Source organism: Cetorhinus maximus, chromosome 23 (assembly GCF_964194155.1).
Source record: "Cetorhinus maximus chromosome 23, sCetMax3.hap1.1, whole genome shotgun sequence".
In the NCBI taxonomy this organism is placed as follows: domain Eukaryota; kingdom Metazoa; phylum Chordata; class Chondrichthyes; order Lamniformes; family Cetorhinidae; genus Cetorhinus; species Cetorhinus maximus.
In genome coordinates this window covers 48,777,476-48,801,389 of record NC_135901.1, presented here as the reverse complement: position 1 = coordinate 48,801,389, position 23,914 = coordinate 48,777,476, and the positions used below count along the sequence as shown (strand labels likewise).

At 43.8% G+C, this 23,914-nt stretch overlaps 1 long non-coding RNA gene and 1 other non-coding gene across 2 annotated transcripts in view; one reads left to right on the top strand and one right to left on the bottom strand.

Moving 5' to 3' along the window:
• LOC144698295 (uncharacterized) overlaps positions 1-23,914 on the top strand; it is a 666,343-nt gene that overhangs the window by 299,000 nt on the left and 343,429 nt on the right. The gene's annotated exons all lie outside the window — the stretch shown is intronic.
• trnat-ugu (transfer RNA threonine (anticodon UGU)) lies at positions 6,440-6,513 on the bottom strand. The gene has a single exon. It is a non-coding gene; the product is annotated as a tRNA-Thr (tRNA).

Sequence of the window (23,914 nt, the reverse complement as noted above, 5' to 3'; positions counted from 1 at the left end):
GATCCTGGGGTGCATCTCTTTTGGCTCAGGTGATTTCACAACTTTAAAGCAAAAGCAAAATACTGTGGATGCTGGAATTCTGAAACAAAAGCAGAAAATGCTGGAAAAACTCAGTAGGTCTAACAGCATCTGTGGAGGGAGAACAAAACAGTGAGTCATACGGACTCGAAACATTAATTGTTTATTTTTTCATTCCACAGATGCTGTAAGATCGGCTGAGTTTTTCCAGAAAGTTCTGTTTTTGTTTCACAACTTTAAGTATTGATAACCTATCTAATATCTCCTCGAATTCAATTTTAAACCTTTCTGAATCTGAATCACCTCCTCTTTCACCATGGGTAGCATTTTCTTCCTTTGTAAAGGCAGTTGCAAAGTATTCATTTAGATTCTCGGCTATGCCATTTGCCCCCATGTGTAAATCCTCCTTTTCGTCCCTTATCATCTCTAGTCTGAATGGCAGGAGTTGGAACTTGATCTTTCTTATTTTCTATCCCTATGCGAATTGAACCTTCCCCTTGCTTTCCCAGTTTCAGGCAAAGATTAACTGAAACGCGGTATCTAATGGCAGCCTGATTACCCACAATCCCGTGCGCCTCAGAAACCGCTCTGTCGGCCGCGGGTTGTCCGGGTGGATGACGCATGCTCCGAGTCTCCTGCTCTCTTTGCTTGAGGTTGGTGCCGGAGAGAAGCCGGAAGTGGCGGATTGTGAGAGTGGAGAATGTTCATTGGTTCCCATCAACATGTTCACACTGACGAGAGACCATTCAACTGCTCCAACTGTGGAAAGGGATTCACTCAGTTATCCCATCTGCAGACACACTAGTGAGTTCACACTGATGAGGCCTTTTAAATGCCCGGACTGCGGGAAGTGCTAGAAATGTTCCAGGCAACTGATGCCTCATTAACATGTTCAGACTGACGAAAGACCTTTGAGGTGCTCTCATAATGGGCCTGGGTTCCTGCCATCCTCTGACCTCACTGTACACCAGTGAATTTACACTGGGGAGAGGCTGTTCTCATGCTCCGAGTGTGGCAAGTCATTTGGTTGTTCATCCACACTGCAGAGATAACAACCAGTTCACAAGTATAAAGATAAAATACTGCAGATGCTGGAAATCTGAAATAAAACAAAGTGTAGAAAGACTCAGCAGGTCTGGCAGCATCTGTGAACAGAAAAACAAAGTTTACGTTTTGAGTCCACATAGACTCTTCTTCAGAAGAGTCACATGGACTCGAAACATTAACTCAAGTTGACAAATAACTACAGGGATTGGATTTTGCTGTTAATCACATTTGGGACTGAACCATGTTCTATGGGCTCTGCTTCTGCTGATGTTAATAAACTTCAACCCAGTTATAGGGGTTAAAATTCTGGATAAAAGTCAAATAAATTAGCTTTGTGTCAAACACACAGTGTGTCGAGTCTTTTTCATTACTCTACAGAAGTTAGTTCCTTTTGAAGTGCTCTCTCTCTCTCCCATGCCTGTTCTGTTCTCACCTCCAACAGCAAGTGTGAGGAGCTCATGCAGCTTCTTTGTCACTAAGATTGAGTCAATCCGATCAGCTGCCTCTGCTGCTTCCCTCCCTTCCACTAGCCCACCAGGTCAACTGTCTCTAAAGATTCCCCATGTCCGAGATCTGAACTCAGATCTTTCTCCAGTTTCCTATTTCCCTTCATAACCTTTCAGTGTTCATTTTGTCCATGAGACTCGCCTTCTGCTCCTGTGACCCGATTCCCACTGAACTGCTGACCATTCAACTTCTCCATGTTGGCTGATATTGTTCATGTTTTTTTCCCTCTCTTCTGGTACTGTCCCTCTCACCTTTAAATCCACCGTCATCATCCATCCTAAAAAAAGGATCTATCCTTGATACCTCCTATTTCTCATCTCCATGCTGCCACGAGGTGACATCATCCAAAAGCATCATGTTAGTTTTCACATGTACACTGACAACACCCAGCTCTACCTCACCACCATCCCTCTCCATTCCTTCACTGTTACTAAATTATCAAACTGCTTATCCAACATTCCGTACAGGATGAGCAGAAATTTGCACCTTTTAATAATTGGGAAGATCAAAGCCATTGTCTTCAGTCACCAGTACAAATTCCATTCCCTAACTCCTGAGTCCATCCCTATGAGGTAACATTGGGATATGTTGTCCTATGTTTGTCAAGCCAGGAGTCTTTCTTCCTAAGCGAGAGAGAGAGGGAGAGGAGGAGCCATTCGTACAATATTCAATACACTTCTGAAGATTTTATAAGGTTATTAGGCAGTGATTTCTTACAGATCTAACCACCTTGAGAAGAGAATATCCTTATTGATTTCTCACAACTGATTTCTGACTAACCTCACTATTTCTAAGCTACGAGCTTGTTTTCCTAATTTCTTTATGACAAACCGTGGATAACATACTAAAGCTACTGGAACGATCAGAATCAGCAACACTAACCCTTGAGCTGCCACCAAGAGCAAATTTGAAAACTTTATCCACTAAATGTGTTAACTATCGACTGAGATTCATCCTCCCCACCTGCAGATCATCTCACACAATTTTAAATTATTGACATTGGTAAATACATCTGGTTCAAACAGAAGTTCATGCACGGACTTTAAAGATTCTCTAGCTCACTATTCACCTTCATCCACCTTGTGGATATTTTCTAAATCTAGAGTTTGTTTCCCTCTTCACTTTAATTTTACTCCCTCTGATATGTACTGGTGTGTTTAATTCTATCCTGATTGTTTGAAAGCCAGTTTCTCTATGGAGTGTGTGTCAATATCTTGATGATTTAAAATGTTGTCTCATTCAATTTTCCACAATAGTCACTTCATGTTGTTCTGTTGTCAAGTAGCTGAGTATGCCTGGGTCCTGTTCTTCAGTGCAGGGTCACCATGCATTTCCACATGGCGACCTGGTAGGGATGGATCCGGAGGCTGGGTTAGATAGAGAGTGTGGGGATGGCAGATTCAGCAGCGGAATTCAAAAGGGAATTGGATCAAATACTGCAACATGTTTAGGGAAAAGGTAGGGGAGTGGGGTCAGGTGAGTTAATTCCAGAAGAGGAAGAGGCCTCCCTTTTCTGACGCAGATGAAAATTTTTTTTTTGTTTTTTCAGAGGGTCCTTAGTCTGAGGAATTTTCTCCAGAAAGCAGTGGGGGCTGGGTCATTGAATTTATTCAAGGCTGGTTTGGACAGATTTTTGGGAGAGAAGGGAGTCAATGGTTATGGGGGGCGGTGAGGGTGGGGGTGGGGACGGACAGACAGAAATGAAAGTGGAGTTGAGACCACAAACATATCAGCCTTGATCTTAACGAATGGTTGAGCAGGGTCAAAGGGCTGAATGGCCTATGTTCCTCTGACCCGGCTGAATGGTCTCTATGTGGTTTTGGGGTCTGATTTTATGGTACAGTGAGGGGCTCGAAAGACAAAATGGTCTATTCCTGTTGATATTTGTTACGTTACCAATCAAGGCAATGGTTGCTATCATATTGCCAGCAGTAGCGTATGCAAGTGGTCTCAGGCTCTGGATTTAAGCACCAGTTCCTATTAAGTCATGGATTTTAATCCCACTATTGCCAAAGTTTCAGTTGGTTTGTCTTTCAGACGTTTCATCAAATCCCTTAGAATAGGCTTGGGGTATTTGGCATATGATGTAGTTCGTCTTGGTAGGTAGAACAAGGGAGGCTGTCGTAATTGCAGGGTGACTAGGAATAGGTGGGGCTGAATGCCCTCATTCTCTGCTGTAAACATTCCATGATTTTACATGAACAACAATGACGCTAGTATAAGGCCTGCAGCCGTGGTTAAAGGGATGGGTTTTAAATCCATTGGGGCCTCTCCACGTGGGTTAGAGTCCTGCTGACTGTGGTTCTCGCTGTTCCTTTGTTTTGCTGCCTCCAGAATGAACTATTGGTTAAATGGAATCAGCACCTTCCAAACACTCCCGTGTGTTTTTCCTGCTTCACTTCCGTGTTGCTTCATTTCTGTTGATCCATAAGAATTCACGGAATTTGCAGTCAGAAATGATACAAAACTGAGCTAATTTGTGCCATTCTTGCGTTCTGAGAGTTTTTTCTGTCCTTAGAGATAAACCCTTGCTCGCTACCACTCACGTTGTATATTTCTGTGTGTGTCAATGTGGTTCAGTTCCCCGAGGGGTGAACACATTTTTTACAATCGCAAACCTTATTCACTTTCTTTATATATCTTCATGGTAAATGGTACAGAGAATAACAACAGGTTGAAAAGTTGCAAGAGGAGATTGACCCTTTGTGTTTATTTGAGTGGAGACTGCTTATTGACTCAGTGCCTGTATGTTACACAGCGGAGGATGATTGAAATTTTCACTGAGCAACATTTTAACAGACAATGGATTCCTTCGTTGTGATGGTGTGTTCCAGTTCTATATATGCAATTTGACAGTCAATTTCTATCCGTTGCTTTGAACCCAATCTTTCTAATAGGTTGGATGTTATGCACATATTTGTTTCAGTTTCTTGCTATATTTGAAATGAATATTCATAAATCTATTTAGTCATAGGGTCATAGAGGTCTACAGCACAGAAAGAGGCCCTTCAGCCCATCGAATCTGCGCCGTCAAACAAGTACCTAACTGTCCTAATCCCATTTTCCAGCACTAGGCCCATAGCCTTCTATGCCATTGCATTGCAAGTGCACATTCAAATACTTTTTGAATGTTATGAGAGCTTCTGCCTCTACCACTCTTTCAGGCAGTGAGTTCCAGATTTCCACTAACCTCTGGGTGAAATAATTCTTCCTCACATCCCCTCTAAACCTCCTTCACTTTATCTTAAATATATCCTCCCTGGTTATTGATCCCTCCACCAAGGGGGAATGTTCCTTCCTGTCTACTCTATCTATGCCCCTCATAATTTTATACACCTCAATCATGTCCCCGCTCAATCTCCTCTGCTCCAAGAAAAATAACCCCAGCCTATCTAATCTCTCCTCATAACTAAAACTCTCCAGCCCAGGCAACATCTTGGTAAATCTCCTCTGCACTCTCTCCAGTGCAATCACACCCTTCCTATGACGCGGATTCCAGAACTGCACGCAATATTTGGAGACACGCAATCCTTGTGTGAGAACTTACCGAATAACAGCAGGGCTGGCAAAGATTGGACAACATTTCCTTGCAGCCAAAGGACACAAAGCAGAATTATGTCGGTAATATGAGTAGAAGCAGGAAGAGAGGGAGTCTACTTGACCCTAGGTTTTCTTAAACCATTAAACCTTCAGTTGGAAGGTAACACTCTAGTGGTTCAGCCTCGGTGCTTTCACCGCCTGGGTTCAATTCTGTCTTGATGTTGTGCAAAATGTCATAACTAGCAGCCAATTTATGGTTTGAAAAAGTGTCAAATTAGACTCAAAACCTTCACTCTGTTTCTCCCCTCACATTTGCTGTCAAACCTTCTGAGAACTTCCAATACTTTCTGTTTTTATTATACTTATGATCACAAGAAATAGAAGCAGGAGTAGATCACACGGCTCATCGAGCTTGTCCCATCATTCAATTCGATCATGACTGATCTTGGCTTCAACTCCATTATCCTGACCGTTCCCCATATCCCTTAGTCCCCCGAGAGACCAAACATCTGTCCATCCCAGCCTTAAATGTATTCAATGATGGAACATCCACAACCCTCTGGGTAGAGAATTCAAAGGTTCACAACCCTTTGGATGAAGTAATTTCTCCTCATCTCAGCCTGAAATTATCGACCCTTTACCCTGAGACTGTGCCCCAGTGTTTTAGACTCCCTGACCAGCAGAAACAATCCCTGTGTCTACCCTATCAAGCCCTCTCAGAATTTTACAGGTTTCAATCAGATTGGCTTTAATTCTTCTAAACTCCAGAGAATAGATTCCAGAGACCAATTTAGTGAACCTTCCCTGCACCGTCGCCAATGCAAGTCTATTCTTTTATAAATATGGAGATGAAAACAGCACACGAGATTCCAAATACCGTCTCACCAAAACCCTGTAGCAATACCTCTTTATTCTTGCTCTCCAATCCCCTTGCAATAAAGGCCAACATGCTGATCCTGCATGCTAGCTTTCCACATTGCTTGTACAAGCACAGCCAAGTTTCTTTGAACATCAGCACTTACAAATTTCTCACATTTTAAAAGCATTCTGTTATTCTCATTTTTATAACCAAGTGAACATAATCGCACCTGCCTACATTATAATCCATCTGCCATCTTGTTGCCCACTGACATGACCTTACGATACAGGTTTTGTTGAAGAGCCATACGGACCCGAAACGTTTACTTTATTCCTCTCCGCAGATGCTGTCGGACCTGCTGAGTTTTTCCAGGTATTTTTTTTTTTGTTTTGTATTTCCAGCTTTAATCTCTTTACAGTGCTGTGCTCAAAGTTTACCTTGTTACCAAATTTCATAAAAATTAATAGCAGGCCCCAGTGAGAATTGAACTCACGACCCCTGGTTTACAAGACCAGTGCTCTAGACCACTGAGCTGTGGAGCCACTTTAGCTATCCAGCTCACAGTAAGTCTCCTAGTGGAACTAGGAACAGGACAACGTTCTGCATGGATAATATTTGATAGACCTGGAAATGCCTGAAAGGGAGAACAGAAAGTTAACGATGCGACATGAAAGCGGCAGAAGTTGACGTGTGTCAGTTGTTTTCAGTGATGAATGTCTGCCGCGGTAATGTGAGAGATTTTACTGCCGACTGTTTACACTGACACAAATATCACTCCTGACCAATCAATCACAACTGCTCTTTGAAGGCAGCGCGCCAGGCCGAATGGCCTCTTTCTTTGCTGTAACTGTCTACAATTTTATGTTTCCCAGCATAATTTCCCAGTCATTCCGACATTTTATTACACGCTTGGGGGAATGTACTTTTTTACATTCTCGCTTTTGAAGTCAGGACACTGAGCAAACTCAAAGTTTTTCTTAAATTCCTGAGCAGGATTTGGAACCAGACCAGTTGAACGACATTTTATTGGTGCCAATCCTTCACTGCAGCTACCCCTTAAAAACACCTCTGGTGAAAGTGTCTGAAAAATGGCAATTGTGGCCCAGATAAAGCACGTTGCAAGAGTTATAGACAACTTTCCTCGTGATTTAGAGGTGAGGATTCGGCCCTTTCACCGCCGTAGTCCGGACTCAATTCCCGGCCAGGCAATGAAGGTTTATTGATCTGGTACAAACTGTTAAAACAGGCGTGATTTAATTATTGATTAAAAACGGAAAACGCACAACAGCTCCGCCCGAATCAGTGGAGAGAGAGTTGGAGTTTCACATCAGAGCTGCAAATGTCACACGTGGAACAGCTTCGAGAAGAAATACAGTTCCTCATGTCCGAGGGGTATCAGTTTGGACTGTTTGTATTTACAAATTCATTCTCTCGATGTGTCCATTGCCTTAACCACTCGGCCACAAGGACTCGGTGTCTGTTTAAATGTTGCTCAGTGAAAATTTCAATCTCCCTCCGCTTTGTAACATACGGACACTTAATAACTGAACAGTCTCCACTCAGAAATACAGAAAGAAAATTCCTCTTGAACCTTTTAAACCGGTTTTTATTTTCTCTGTACGATTTTAATATGAAGCCACACAAGTAAGGTGAATAAAGTGGGGATTGCTAAAAATGAGGAACTGAACCACATTGACACACACAGCGGGACACTCACAGACATACACATCGACAGTGACAGAGGTCTAAGGAGAGACAAACACCCAGAAAGATAGGATGTCTCCAAACTCGCTCAGTTTTACTCCATTTCCGTCTGCAGATTTCGCAAATCCTTGCAGATGAATGGAAATAAGAAAGCGCAGAAGTTTTTGTTTGATTCTATTTATCCGATAACTAATTCTGTTGGTCAACATCGGGAATAATGATAACCGCAGTCAGCAAAACAACATTGGGGAAACCCCGATAGATGTCAGAACCATCGCCCTCAACACTCGTCCGCTACTAACAGCACTTCCTGAGGGAGAACATGTTCATATCAAATCAGAGCATTCAGGAGATGGCGTATTGGCATTGTCACTGGGCTAGAAACCCAGAGATAAAAGCAAAATACTGTGGATGCGGGAAATCTGAGTGAAAACAGAAAATGTTGGAAATTCAGCATGTCTGGCAATATTTCTGGAGAGAGAAATAAAGTTAATGTTTCAATTCCGTGTGACTCTTCTTTGGTGTTCTTTGAAAGCAGCACACAGGGCCGAATGGCCTCTTTCTTTGCTGTAACTTTCTATAATTTGATATTTCCCAAACACCACTTCTTTCACACTTATTCTGCCATTTTATAATCCACTTTTGCGAGTGGGTTCAAAGCTCAACTACGTGCACAAGACTGGAAGGAGCCTGCGACTGTGGATAATCGGCACTCTGCACATTCCTGTCTTCAGTGTCTGGGAGAATCAGGAAGATGAGATCCCAGATTATCTTTACCATGTCATCAGCAAACTCATTCTTTCTAAAATCATTGGGTCCCACATTCTCTGTCCCTGCTTTCCAGGGAAAGCTTGGGTTCATGAACTGACTGTGTCTGCATCAAGCAGCTAATTGACCCGGGAGCTGGACGGGCAGAGGGAGCTGGAGGCGAGGCAGGGACAGAAGCAGAAACAGATGCGACATGAAAGTGTTTAGAAGTGTGTCAGTTACTTTCAGTGATGAATGTCTGCCATATGTTCCCTTGTCAGTTTCACAACAGCCGCAGTGATCAGGTTGGTGGGTTTAGGAAATTGACAGTTACACATGAGCAGCTTGTGGGGATATTTCACCTCACTGTCAATTTCATGTCCCAGCTCACAGAAACCGTTGTTGTAATTGACTGAAGAATTCATTGCATTTAAAATGGAAACATGGATAAAAGCAGCGTCAATAAATGAAACGGAAACGAAAATTTGCCAGTTTCCCTGGTGGTCTAGTTGTCAGGATTCGGCGTTTTCACCGCTGCGGCCGGGTTCGATTCCCGGTCAGGAAATGCAGTTTTATTGATCTTGTGGAATTGTCAAAATGAGTATTAATTACTTATTGATTGAAAACATTTAGCAGCTCCACCAGAATCAGTTTAAGTTTAGCCTCAGAGCTGGAAATATCACACTTAGAACAGGCCGGGAACAAAGACAGAAGCGGAGTGAAAGAAGGACAAGAGAAGGGCTGTTTGCAAAGCACTGGCCATAGGGATGGTGGTGCCAGGCAAAATATGGGTGGGAGAAGGGCAAATTCTGGTGCCTACTGTTTGCATTGACAAAAATATCACTCCTGATGGATCAACCAATCACAAGACTAATTGAACGACACATTAATGGTGCCAATCCTTCACTGGAGCTCACCGCGACCAAAGAGCACTGTTATCATCAGCCTGTTATGTAACTTCGTGCAGTATATCTGCTGAACAATATAAGCTTATCACAGCTCTGTTTTCTTTACATTGAAATCCAGTGCGAAAATGCGAGAAATTTCAAAGCTGAACAACGTAGACAAGACTGGAAGGAGTGTGTGACTGTGGATAATCGGCACTGTGCACATTCCTGTAATCAGTACCTGGAGAATCAGGAAGATCCTGGTGTCTCTTTAGCCTGTTATCTGTAAACCGATCACGTTGTGTATTATGCTCGCACTAACTGACTGTGTGTGGTCAAACAGCTCCTGGAAGGGCGGAGAGAGCTGGAGGTGAGACAGAAAGAGATGTGACATGGAAGTGCTTTGAATCAGTGGTGAATGTCCGTCGTGTGCCAGTTTCAAAGGAACAGAGGTTGGTGGTTATTTGTTTGAAAGAAGCTGCACTCAACGTGCGCCGAGCCCACGACACTGAGATTAAGAGCCTTTGATCTACCAGTTGAACTAGCCGGGCACACATGACATAAGTATCCCATATTCCAACATACATGGAGATAACTGTTGCTTTCCACCTGCAGCCTCAGCTGGTTCTGAACTTCAAAGTGTAGAAGGTAATCGAAGGTTCTTGATTGGTAAGGGGATCAAAGGTTACGGGGAGAAGGCGGGAGAATGGGGTTGAGAAACTTATCAGCCATGATTGAATGGCGGAGCAGACACGATGGGCCGAATGGCCTAATTTCAGCTCCTATGTCTTATACACAAGCCCCAAGGTTGCAATACATTCCTGTCAATCGTCAATACCATCATTCACACCTTCCACTTCTTAGCTGAACCTCCTTCCAAACATCGCAAACTCCTCTTGTATCTTTCATCTTGATAATTTTCTCTGTAACATTTTCATCTGAAGCTGCACAACTAATGTGAATAAGTTTGTGATGGTAAAAATGTGTTCAGCTCCTCGGGAAACTGAATCACATTGACACACACAGAGGAACACACACAGGGATAGACACCGAGAGTGACAGAGGGCAAGGGTTTGTCTCTAAGGAGAGACAAACGCCCAGAAAGCAAGCATGACACCAAGTTTTGCTCCATTTGCACTGCAGGTTTCGTGAATGAACAGAAGAAGGAAAACGCCCGCTTGTTTTGACGGATTTTATTCAATGTAACCGACAATTAACTCTGTGGATACAGAGTTAAAACCAGGAATAATGAGAAGCAGGAAACCCCAATGGATTTGGACTCCATCGCCTAAATGACTGCCCCTATGCACAGGGTAATTTTGTTGGTATAAGATTATAGGCGGCCACAGCAGAGAAGGGAAGGAGGAAATTCGGCCCACCGTGTCCGTGCCAGCTCATGGAAGAGGAATTCAGCTAATTCAACAATCTCGCCTTTTCTCCGTCGCCATTTATATTTTTATTGTCTCTCCTCAGTGTTACTGTTAATGTGAACACCGCATTAACACTGCTTTAACCGTGAGCTGGCACTTCTTCGACCAATAGTGCAATTTTAGCAGCAGTGGGATTTGAAATCATGCCTCAATAAAGAATGAGACCTTAAACCATTATCAACCACTACAGCTGCGCTACCAAGCTCACGATCTACTCCACATCGCCTTGACCGGATCTGGACTCCATCGCCTGAACCACTCGGCCACGATGATTGGTCCTATGGAGCGGTTAGTGTTGTTGGTATAAAATTATAGATGTCTACAGCAGAGGAGGAGGAAATTCGGCCCAGTCTGTCCATACCAGCTTATGGAAGAGGAATTCAGCTAATTCGACAACCCCACATTTTCTCCACAGCCATTTATATTTTTATTGTGTCTCCTCGTTCTTCCCATTAAAGTGAAACACCGCACACACCTGTTTTAACTGTGAGCTGGCATCTTTTCGACCAATAGGACAATTTAGCAGCAGTGGGATTAGAAACCACGCCTCAATAAAGAGTGAAACCTGAAATCAGCACCTACAATAACTCAGCTGACTCATCGAGCTCAGGATGCTACTGCCCATTACTACTGAAACAGAACAGAATCAAAGCAGCATCAATACGTCATAAGGCCCCACAAGCCTCCTCCGTCACTTAATAAGATCATGGCGGATCCCCAACCTCAACACCAATTTCCCACCCGATCCCGATCGTCCTTCATTCCCTTAGAGTCCAAAAATCAGGAGAATTTTTGGATGTTTTTCTTCCATTGATCCGAGAGTTCTGTGGACACCTGGTTGAAATCAACAATAATAAGAAGCACAGTCGGTAAGATTGGAACTTTCCTGGGGAAACCCCAGTGGATTTTAAAAGCATATTTTTCACCACTCAATGAAAAGTGACACCTTCAACCACCTAGAGCCAATCTACCGAACTCAGGATATTAGTGCCCATCACCTTGGCTGGTATTGCTACTCAAATAGAAAAGGAGCAAAGTAGCAGAAATACTTCATAGGGCCCCACAAGCCTCCTCCGTCACTTAATAAGATCATGGCGAATCTCCAGCCTCAAAACCAATTTCCCTCCCGATCCCGATAGCCATTCATTCCCTTAGAGTCCAAAAATCAGGAGAATTTTTGGATGCGTTTTCTTCCATTGATCCGGGAGTTCTGTGGACACCTGGTCGAAATCAGCAATAATAAGAAGAACATTTGGTAAGGTTTGAATTTACCTGCGGAGACTCCAATGGGTTTTAGAACCACCCATTTAACCACTCGGCTACAGTGATTGACCAAGGATCCAATGCTTTTCACTCATTCATCAATAACAACATTCACAGCTTCCGCTTCTCAGCTGCACCTCCTTCCAAACATTGGGATCCATTTTCCTCAGGATTTGTTTCTGGATTTAATGTTTAGCTGCTTTGTGAACTCATTTTGAAATCAGAATCGCTTCAATATCCAACACAGTTTGAATTGCAAACCTGACGGATAAACAATGGAAAAATGTCACTCGGTAACACAAATCCCATGGTGCTCATTTTCAGATTCACAACTGTTAACTTTTCAATGAAATGAAGGAATTTTACAATGAAAAGATTTAGAAAGTTGGTGTGACTTTTATTTGTGACTCACTCACTCGGGTATTCTGTAAATGCTGCTCGGAGGTTTAGTGAACGGGATATAATCTACCTGTGTTTTCCTGAGCCTGTGCTCGGTGTATTGGGAGGTTTGGCCCTGGTTGGAGTACCTTGCGTCCCACGGATGGGCAGTAACCCGCTGATTGAAGCTGCAGTCGCCGCTTTCTGCTGGCAGCGGGTGATTGGAGAGTGCGGGGCCGGAATATTGCTGCTTTTCTGTTTTTCCCTGTCTCACTCACTGTGGAGCTGAGGAAGAGAATTATTGATGTATTTGTTTCAATCCAATAACTTCATAAATTTCCAATGGGTTAGATATCGGTACATGGTCAGACTAATTGTTTTCTCATTATATTTGAAATTAATATTCGACAAAAGCCACTTACCTGGGAGCTCACTGGTTAACACTGGAACTGGCAACATTTTGGGGGTCATTCGTTTCAGCACAAGTACCCAATGACAGTCTGGAACTGTGTGATAATCAATGCTGATGGGGAGAAAACAGTGAAAGCTTGGCCCCTAGGTGGTCTCGAACCACCAACCTTTCAGTTAACAGCCAAACGCGCTGACCAATTGCGCCAGAGACTGATGCAGCCTCTAACCAGAGTATCAGTGAGTTAAAGCTTCAGATTGCTGCTACTGGAATGACAATTCTCTCGATCAATTTTACTCTTCCAAAATAAAGAGTGGGGCATTCATTGTGGATACATGGAAACAGCCTGATCCCACCCACTGCAGGCACATCCATGTCACCGGGAACCAGCTCTCCTACAACCGGTGCCGTCTCCCTTCGAGTCTTTGCGTGTCTTGACTGTTACCAAGTATTCTGATTGTCCCGAAGCCGATATTAGGTTTGGAATTCCTGATGTGCAGAAACGAGAATCCTTTCAATAACTCAGATCAGTTAATTTCACTGAGAACATCAATAATGTCAATGTTCTAGCGTCTTAAAGAAGGGAAAGGTGCCTTGACTGTCTCTGGTCAGTCGAACAGTTCCCCCTTCATTCTTCCCTGATTCCGGTTCCCAAAGAGTTTCTAAAGATTCACAAAGCTGGAGACTGGGTTTTCTGGTTTGGTTCCTTCTCCATTTTCCCACCTGCCAACTGACAATATTTTACAAAATTTAGCCTCAATCCTCCACCTTGCATCATGTCCAGTGATGAGGAAATTCAGTTTTGTGGAGAGATTATAGAGACCAGGATTGTTCTCTTTAGAGCAAAGAAGATTGAACAGAGAGTTCACGGAGCTGTTCGAAATAATGGGGGTGGTGGTGGTGGGGACGGGCGGCTTGATAGAGCAGAGAGGGAGAAACTGTTTCCACTGACAAGGGTCAGTAACCAGAGGGCTGGGATTTATGATAATTAAAGAAGACAGATTTGCATTTATATAGGGTTTTCCGGACCAGGGGACGTCTCAAAGCGCTTTCCAGCCAATTAAGGACTTTTTGAAGTGTCGTCATTGTTGTGATGCAGGAAACACGGCAGCCAATCACCGCTCAGCAAACTCACACCCCACCCCACCCCCCACAACAAACAGCAACGTCATAATGAGCAGACAACCTGTTTCAGGTTTGGAACTGTGCTTCAGGCAGTGGCTTTAAAATCCATTAGCGTCTCACCGCTCAGGTTCAACTCACGCTGATATGCTTCTCACCTTTCATGACTTTCTCCATGTGCCTGCTGAATTCATTCAGGGTTAAGTGTATTAAAAACCTTCCACCACTGGATCGAAATCATGTGCAAAATGACAAGAACACTTTGCACTGATCTTACTCAGTCCCATGACATCAAAGGGAAGAAGGTAAATTTTGCTGGAATGGGTTGTAAGATTATCGAATGACTGTGAAGGCAGCAGCAGTGCAGATGGAAATGAAACAATTATAGAAAGAGACAGCACAGAAAGAGGCCATTCGGCCCAGCGTGCTGCTTTAAAAGAGCAGTTGTGACTGGTTGATCAGGACTGATATTTGTCCCAGTTTGAAAAGTTGGAAGAAAAATCTGTCCCATTCCCATCCACATTTTGCACCATCATCCCTTTAGTCAGTTTCTCTCTCATGCCTTGTAACCTATCACAGTCCTTCCCTTTTGGCCTTTCACTCCCCTCTCTCCGCCTCTGGACTTGTTTTCCACCTGTTCCATCTCTGAATTTCCAGCTCTTGTGAAAGTTCATCCAGCTGGAAGATTAACTCTCTTTCTCACTCCACAGACGCTGCCAGACCTGGTTTCTTTTAAGAAGGAATTCTTATTCACTGTGACAGTTCACACAGCGGGAAAGAAAAGGTTTCCCTGACTGGGAATTGAACCTAGGTTGCAGCGGTGAAAGCACCAAATCTTAAGCACAAAACTCTCCGACTTCCAGTGAAGCCGAGGACAGTTTTCACTCAGAAACCAGCAACTGTGATATTAACAAAGCGGGATGGAGAAAGACTCAGTTTGAGCAGTGATACTGCTGGAGGAATGGAGAGCTGGGGATCAACCATAAATGCAGCAAAGTTTAGAAAAAAAACAGTAACATCCAGCATAGGGCTGGAACCCACATCCCTCGGGTTAAAAGTCTCAGGCTCTACAGACTGAGCTAACAATGCATAAAGTGAAAAAAAAGTGTTTTTTCACCTGGAGCCTCAGCTTGTTCTGAATTTCAAAGTGTAGAAGGTAATCGACCTACAAAAGTCCCAAGGTTGCAATACATTCCGCTCAATCATCAATAACATCATTCACATCTTCCACTTCTTAGCTGCACCTCCTTCCAAACATTGCAAATTCCTCTTGCATTTTTCAACCCGATATTTTTCTCTGTAACATTTTAACATGAAGGTGCAGAATTAATGTGAATAAAGCTTGTGATTGTAAAAATGTGTTCACCCCCTTGGGTACTGAACCACACTGACACGCACAGAGGAACACACACAGGCACATTCACCGAGAGTGACAGAGGCCTCAGGAGAGACAAACACCCAGAAAACAAGGATGGCACCAACTTGGCCAATTATTGTTCCATTTCAGACTGCAAATTTAGTGAATGTTTGCAGATGAACAGGAATTAGAAACACAGGGCTGCTGGGGTGTTCTTGATTTTATTTAACCGATAATTAATTCTGCAGATAGCTTGCTGCAATTGGGAATGATGAGAAGGGGAATTGGTAGAACTCAAACCAAAGTCCCCAATGGACACATCACCTTAACCATTCAGCCAGGACTGCCCACTAATAAACTCATATTGTATAAATAATAGAATAGATACAGGGAGTTTCAGAGGAAAAAGGCCTTCCAGTCCATGCCATTGCCCCACCTTTTCCCAGTCACCCTGGGATTTACACGGCCTCTCCTCAATCTTCCGTCCGGAATACAACACTGCACAGCTCAGCTGCCCCTTCGCCGCACGGAGAATTTTTTGGAAGCGCCTTAAACAACAAATCACTCGAAAGTTTGGCAGCGGTGGGAGCTGAGCCCTCATCACCATAGAGGCTGAGACTGGAACCAACAAATGAGCTCACTTGGTCTCACTACCATATTCACATTAGACACAGCCATTGTCTTGATTGGCATTGGCACTGGATTAGCAAATTAAAAAAACTATGATCAGGAAAGGGCAGAAACCTGATTGGAGGGATTGAAACCTGGAGTTCTGGGAAAGATGGACATGGATTTGGGGGATTACAAAACATTTAAGGATTTTTGAGAGGAAAGTGAGGCTGGAGATGGGGCGGCAGCATGCAAAGATGGAGGAGTGAAGGGTTTGTTTTTATTTAAGGTCAGCAGTAATGATGGAAGATTTAAAGGAGAGGATCCCCCTCTCCCCAGTACCTGAAAAGAGAGAATCGTTGACAATGACGGCAAACATGGGGAAGTTGGGTGGTCAGTAGTTTAGTGGGAATAGGGTCAATGGAGCAGGTGATGCACACAGAGGGCACTGAGAGGGCATGAGGGGAGATGGGGGGAAACAAAAGAAAGATGTGGGTTCAGGGCTCGGACAAGGGGGATCTTTAGAGACAGTTTGTCCCGGTGGGCTAGTGGAAGGGAGGGAAGCAGCAGAGGCAGCTGATTGGATTGTCTCAATCTTAGTGACAAAGAAGCTCCATGAGCTCCTCACACTTGTTTTTGGAGGTGAGGATGAAGGAGACGGGGGAGAGGGAGAGACCTTCAAAAGGAACCAAATTATGTTCGAGATATTAAAAAGGCTCGACACTCTGTTTACCTAACACAAAGCTGATTTATTTGAATTTTATCCAAAATATATAACTGGACTGGAGTTTATTGACATCAGCAGAAAGAGACCCCAATGAACATTGTTCAGGCATGAATGTCATTAGGAAGGAAATCCAATCCCTGCAGTTACTTGTGAACACGCTGGTGTGTCAGCAGGTGGGATGACCGAGTGAATCTCTTCCCACACTCAGGGCAGGTGAATGGCCTCTCCCCAGTGTGAACATGCTGGTGCATAAGCAGTGTGGATGACTGAATGAATCCCTCCCCACACACAGTGCAGGTAAACGGCCTCTCCCCAGTGTGAATGCGCTTGTGTTTCAATAGGGTGGATGAATCAGCAAATCCCTTTTTACATACGGAGCAGGTGAACGGCTGCTCCCCAGTGTGAGCTCGCTGGTGTGTCTGCAGGGTGGATAACTGAGTGAATCCCTTCCCACACTCGGAGCAGGTGACTGGCCTCTCTCCAGTGTGAGTGCATCGATGAATTTCCAGCTGGGATGGTCTATTGAATCCTTGCCCACAGTTCCCACATTTCCACAGTTTCTCCCCAGTGTGAACTCGCTTGGGCTTCAGTAGAGTGGATGCATCAGCAAATCCCTTTTCACACACAGTGCAGGTAAACAGGCTCTCCCCAGTGTGAACCTGCTGGTGTGTCAACAGGCTGAATAAGTGAGTGAATCCCTTCCCACACTCAGAGCAGGTGAATGGCCTCTCCCCAGTGTAAATTCGCTTGTGTTTCAGTGGAGTGGAAGAATCAGAAAATCCCTTTTTACACACAGAACATGTGAATGGCCTCTCTCCAGTATGAATGTGCCGATGAATTTCCAGCTGGGATGGGTAACTGAACCCCTTCCCACAGTCCCCACATTTCCATGGTTTTTCTCCAGTGTGACTGCACCTGTGTTTTGACAGGCCAGATGATCGGCTGAAGCCTTGTCCACACACAAAACACGTGTACGGTTTCTCCCCACTGTGAACGGTGCTTTTTCCTTCCATGTTCAAAATCCAACGATAAATTGGGCGACTCTGTCAGATCCTGATGTGATGTTTGGCTTCAGTTTCCCGACTGCAAATCCTCCCCTTCTATTACCCTGTGAAATTGATTTAAAACAGAAAAAATGGAGTGAGAGAGAACCCACAAAAACACAAAGGCAGGTTGTGAAATTGAGCTGAATGAATCTGAGAACTTGTGGGGCCGGCACGAGGAAAAAGTGACCATGAAAACTGCTGGATTGTCATAAAAACCAAACTGGTTCACTAATGTCCTTCAGGGAAGGGAACCTGCCATCTGGTCTGGGCCTAAGCAAGACTCTGGCCTTTATGAGATGAGGGAATGAGAGACCGAGAGAGAGAGGGAGATGGGAGAGGAAAGGTTGAAGGAGAGGTATGTTATACATCTACAACTTGACCAGAACTTTGACAGAATCTCCCAAATCCTCAACCTCCACCACCTAGTAGGACCAGGGTAGCAGGTGTTTGTGACACACCATCATCTCCAAGTTCCCCTCCACGTCACACACCGTCCTGACTTGTCTGACATCCAGTCCTGGATGAGCAGCAATTTCCTTTAGTTAAATATTGGGAAGGCTGAAGCCATTGCCTTCAATCCCCGCTACAAACTCCATGCCCTAAACACCGACTCCATCCCTCTCCCTGACAACTGTCTGAGGCTGAAGCAGACTGTCAACAACCATGGTGAAATATTTCATCCCAAGATGACCTTCCAGCCACATATCCACATCATCACCAAGACCGCCTATTTCCACCTCAGTAATAAAAACAGAAAATGTTGGAAATACTCTGGAAAGATACAAAAATGATGGGTTGGGGTCAGTGGAAGGGCGATTTGATGGTGGAGGCGAGGGATGGGAGAACAAAAGGGAAGGTCTGTGCTCGAGTGGATTCACCTCAGTAATATCGCCCGACTTTGCCTCTGCCTCAGCTCAACCATTTCTGAAACTCTCATCCATTTCTTTGTTCCTCTAGACTTGAATATGCTGACACTTACCTATCCGGCCTCTCACATTCAAGCTCGATAAACCTGGGATCATCCAAAACTTCACTGTCTGTATCGCAGACTCACAGAATTGTTACAGCAAAGAAGGAGGTCATTCAGCCCGTCCTGTCTGTACCGGCTCTCCAAATGAGCCCGAATCTTAGTGCCATTCCCCCACCTTCTTCCCATAACCCTGCACATTCTTCCTTTGCAAGTAATAATCCAATTCCCACTTGAATGCCTTAATTGAACCTGCCTCCACCACACTGTCAGGCAGCACATTCCAGATCTTAAACATTCGTTGTGTGAAAAAGCTTCTACTCATGTCTCCATTGATTCTTTTTTCAATTGCCTTAAATCTCTTCCCTTTCATTCTCAATCTTTCCACCAATGGGAACAGTTTCCCCTGATCTACTCTGTCCAGACCCCTGATGCTCTCCCGATCTACTCTGTCCAGACCCCTGTTGATTTTGAATACCTCTAATCATAACTAAATAAATTTTAATCACATCAAGTCCCTTCCCCCCATCGCCACTCTGCTCATTGAACTACACAGGCCCCCGGTTAAGCAGAATCTCAATTTTTAAATTCACATCCTTGGTTACAAATCCCTCCATGCTCTCTTCCTCTCTATTTCCAGTCACACAGATGTTTAAAATCTTATCCCATATGCAAAACAGATAAACCTTATTCCTTCCGCATTCAAAGGCCGATGGCATTCAGGTTCCGAGGAGTTGAGTGACCCTGTCAGATTTTATTTTGATTCTTGATTTGAGTTTCCTGTCTGTAAATCCTCCCCTTCAAATATTCTGCAAAAGAAATTTACAAGATCTATATCAGACGGAACAAACGTTTCTCTTGGTTTGAGTTTACTGTGTGTAAATCCTACCCTTCGAACCCCCTGTAAAAGGAGTTTCCAAAATCCATCCCTGAGTGGCCAGGATAGAAATGCACAACATTCTCTCCTCCTGCTACCTGGACCAGGATGACCGCGCATGCGCTCTGCTGCACATTGCCCCCTATAAAGATGGCGGCCGTTACCCCGGGCGGGGCGAAGGGAGAAATCCAGACTTTTTCGGCCCGTTCTCTGCAAACACAAGACCGGTACCTTGTTATTTGGGGTCTGCGGCCTGCACTGTGTCTTTATGAAGCCTCCCTGCCCACTCAGCTGACTCTATTCCTCCTCAGACACCCACTAACTCTGTTAGTTTACTCCACTCGACATTCATCATGCGCTCTGAGCAGCTTCAGTCACAGACCAGCACTGCGCATGCTCATTAAACAGACGAAATGCGCATGCAATAAACACACACACACACACGCACACAGGCACGCAGAGTAATGCGCATGTGCAGGGAGCTGCTTTAATGAGGATAGGGCACATTCTGCCCTGCAACGAATGCTGGGTGACCACCCCGCCATTCAAAGGCGATAATGTGCAACAGAAACATATCAGAATACGATGCCAAGGGGGAAAGGTATAAACTTCTTGAATAAATCGATGCAGTGACCAAATTGGCCTGGCCTCCACTATAATTCTCTCCTGGATGTAATGAACAGCAGAACCAAACCCTACAGTTAGACCTGAACTCAGTGGAGTCTCAGGAGTTGGGCTGAGCTGGTGATCTTTTGTTTTCTCCCAAACATGGAACATTTAACCTGCCTCTTGCCAGCAGCGATTCTCTGACTGTGGATCAAATCCTTTGAATTTTTAAAGTTGGAATGTTAACTTGTGGGCAAACTGAATAAAGCCCTTTGCACTCATGAAGTATCTGAATGGCCTCGCACCAGTGAGACTGTCTTGCTGTGTCAGTAAAAGGGATGATGAGCAAATCCCTTTCCATTTCCAGCTGGTGAATGATCTGTTTACAGTTTGAGTTGGCCTATATGTTTTCAGCTCAGACATGGATCTCGAAATCTACTGGTATTCCTCCCTAACAACAAGGAGCAGGAGCAGGCCATTCGGCCCCTCAATCCTGCTCCACCATTCAATAAGATCATGGCTGATCTGAAAGTAACCCGAAATCTATATCGTGCCTACCCCCGATAATCTATCACCCCCTTGCTTACCAAGAATATATCCACCTCTGTTTTAAAAATATTCAAAGACTTTGCTTCCACAATCTTTTCAGGAAGGGAATTCCAAAGACTCACGGCCCTCTGAGAGAAAAAGAACTTTGCTTCAGCTCCGTTTTAAATCGGTGACCCTTTATTTTTAAACAGCAATCCCTAGTTCTAGATTCTCCCACAAGAGGCAACATCCTCTCCACATTAACCCTGTCAAGTCCCCTCAGGATCTTATATGTTTCACTAAGGAGTTAAAGAAACGCAAAATACTGCAGGTGCTGGCTATCTGAAATAAAAACAGAAAATGCTGGAATTCTCAGCAAATCTGTTAGCGTCTGTGGAGAGATAAACATACTTTTCATTTCAGGCCTGTAACCTTTCATCAGAACTACACTACATTTGAACTGTTAATTTTTCCTCTCAATCCAAAGATACTGCCAGGTGTAGTCAGGGAACTCAAGAAGAAAAAGAAAATCCCACTGAGGAATGGAATCGAGGAAAATGAAGGGTGAAATGCCCGACTGACCAGAGACAGTCAAGGCATCTTTCCCTTCTTTAAGACACTGGAACATTGACTCTGACGTTATCAGTGAAATTAACTGATCTGAGACATTGAAATGATTCTCGTTACTGCACATCAGGAATTCAAACCTATTATTGGCTTCGGGACAATCAGAATATGTAGTAACAGACAATACAGGGGAAGGCTTTAAGGGAGACGGCATTAGGAGAGCTGGTCACTGAGTACTTGGGCTGCAAAATAATATTCCCAAAATGGTGCCAGATCTACTGTTATCCAGTGAACTCCCACACAAAAAGCAAACACACAAACACATATAATGAGAAAAGATTTGAGCCAAATAAATAGCATCATCGTACCCATTAAAAATCTAGGAAATTATTGGATTCAAACAAACCCATCAATTATGCTGTCTTCCTCAGCTCCACAGTGAGTGAGACAGGGAAAAGCAGAAAAGCAACCCGGGCTAAACCTTCCCATACACCGAGCACAGGCTCAGGGAAACGCAGGTAGATTATATCCCGGTCACTAAACCTCCGAGCAGCATTTACAGAATACCCAAGTTAGTGAGTCACAAATAAAAGTTACACCAACTTTCTAAAGCTTTTCACTGTATTTGTTCTCAAGTGTCAGATTTGCAGATGAGGCAAAGCTTCAGCCCTCATTCCACTGATTCCGGTGGGGCTGGTAAATGTTTCTAAGAAATTGTTTTAACAACTTCACAAGATCAATAAATCTTCATTCCCTGATTGGGAATTGAATTATGAGAGCGTTGAATCCTAACCACTAGACCACCATACTAGCTGTCCAACGTACTTTTGGTTTGGCTTATCTACAGCTTTTGCCCTTTTTTTCATTTCAGTTGAGGTTTAGGTTCAACAAAAAACGACTTCTTCAGCCAATGAAAACAGCGATTGCTGTGAGCTGGAACATGAAATTGACAGTGAGGTGAAATAGTCCCACAAGCTGCTCATGTGCAACTTTCAATTTCCAAAACCTTCCAACCTAAATGCTATTGGTCCAATCAAAGTGCCGAATCATAGTCACTGTGCCACGAGGGAAACTACCAATAAGGCTTGAAATTTGACTTATGGAGACTACTGTTTACATGTTTTTTTTTCATTTCAGATCTTTTCCACCAGAGACAACTTGCTCCGACCAAATGGTCTGTTTAGGTTGAACACAAATGACTTCTTCACCAATGAGAAGAACCATTGCTGTTAGCTGGAACATGAAATCGATACTTTCTCCCTTTAAGACAGTTCTTAAAGCTTCCATCTTTGATGGAGCTTTTAGTCATCTGACCGAATATGTGGCTCGGTGTCACACTGTATAATATAATGATCTTGAGGAATGCCTTGTGACGTTTCATTACATTAAACATGCTTTATAAATATAAGTTGTTGTTGAAAGACACACATAGAAAGGGCCAATCTCCTGTTTTATCTTTTATGCTGCTGCTTCTCTCTGCAACATTTTAACATGAAGTTGCACAACTAATGTAAACAAAATTTGTGATTTTAAAACCGCTTTCACCCCTCAGGGAACTGAACCACATTGACAATCGCAGAGGAACACACACAGATATATACACCGAGAGTGACAGAGGCCTAAGGGGAGACAGGGGCGAATGAAGCATGGATTTCACTAACTTGACTCAGTTTTTGTTCGATTTCCAAAAGTAAATTTCCTGAATGGAAATCAGAAAATACGTGTGTATTTGGATGGGTTTCCTTCTAGTTAAATGATAATTAATTCGGTTAAAATCACAAAAGGTAAAAATCTTCGTCAGCAGGATGTTTATATTTACAACAAAGGTAAATGATTGCACTTCCACTCACACTTAAATAAACACGCTTGGATAATGCTCTTGCCAGGTTTCAAACTGCTGCGCTATCACCTGTGATGCGAATATGACCCCACTCGCCTCTATAAACGCTGCGCTGTAAAGATCCCAATGGAGCTGTCTGGAATGTTAAGTGCTGACATCATGCAGCAGCACTTTGGGTCTTTATTTTGAAGAAATGGAATTCGGCTGTTCTCATTAGGAATGCTGGAGACAGACTGATCAACAATGTCATCATCAAATGGCACAGCGCAGTAAGAGGACCTTCCACCCATCGTGTCCATGTCAGTTTTGTACAAAGAGCTGTCTAATTAATCTCAATTTCCTTTCTCTTTCTTCTTAACCCTGTTTTTTCTCGCTTTCAAGCCATTGTCCAATTCCCATTTGGAAATTCAGAGTTAAGCTTCAGCTGGTTCCTCACCTGAGCAAATACATCAGGGTTGGTTTTCCGGGCACTGACGTTTGCAGTGCTTTATTTTGGTCGGCAGAACAAGGCAGTATAATTTTCAGGGTGATTTGGAATCAATCGGGCCGAATGTCCTCTTCCTCTGCTGTAGCCATCCCAAGATTTTATATGAACAACATTAATACTCGTTGAAGGCTCATTGCTGTGGCTGAGTGGTTAAGGTTGGATTCGAAACCCATTGGGAATCTCCCCACATAGGCTTGAATCCTGCTGACTGCGCGGCTTCCTTTTCTTACCTTTCGGTGCCTCCAGAATAAATTATTGATGAAATGAAGTCAAAAACCTTCCAAACTCTCCCGTGTGTTTTTCCTGCTTCACTCCCATGTTTCTTCATTCCCGTACATCTGCTAGCATTCACCAAATCTCAAAATGAGCACCGTGGGATTTGTATTGCACAG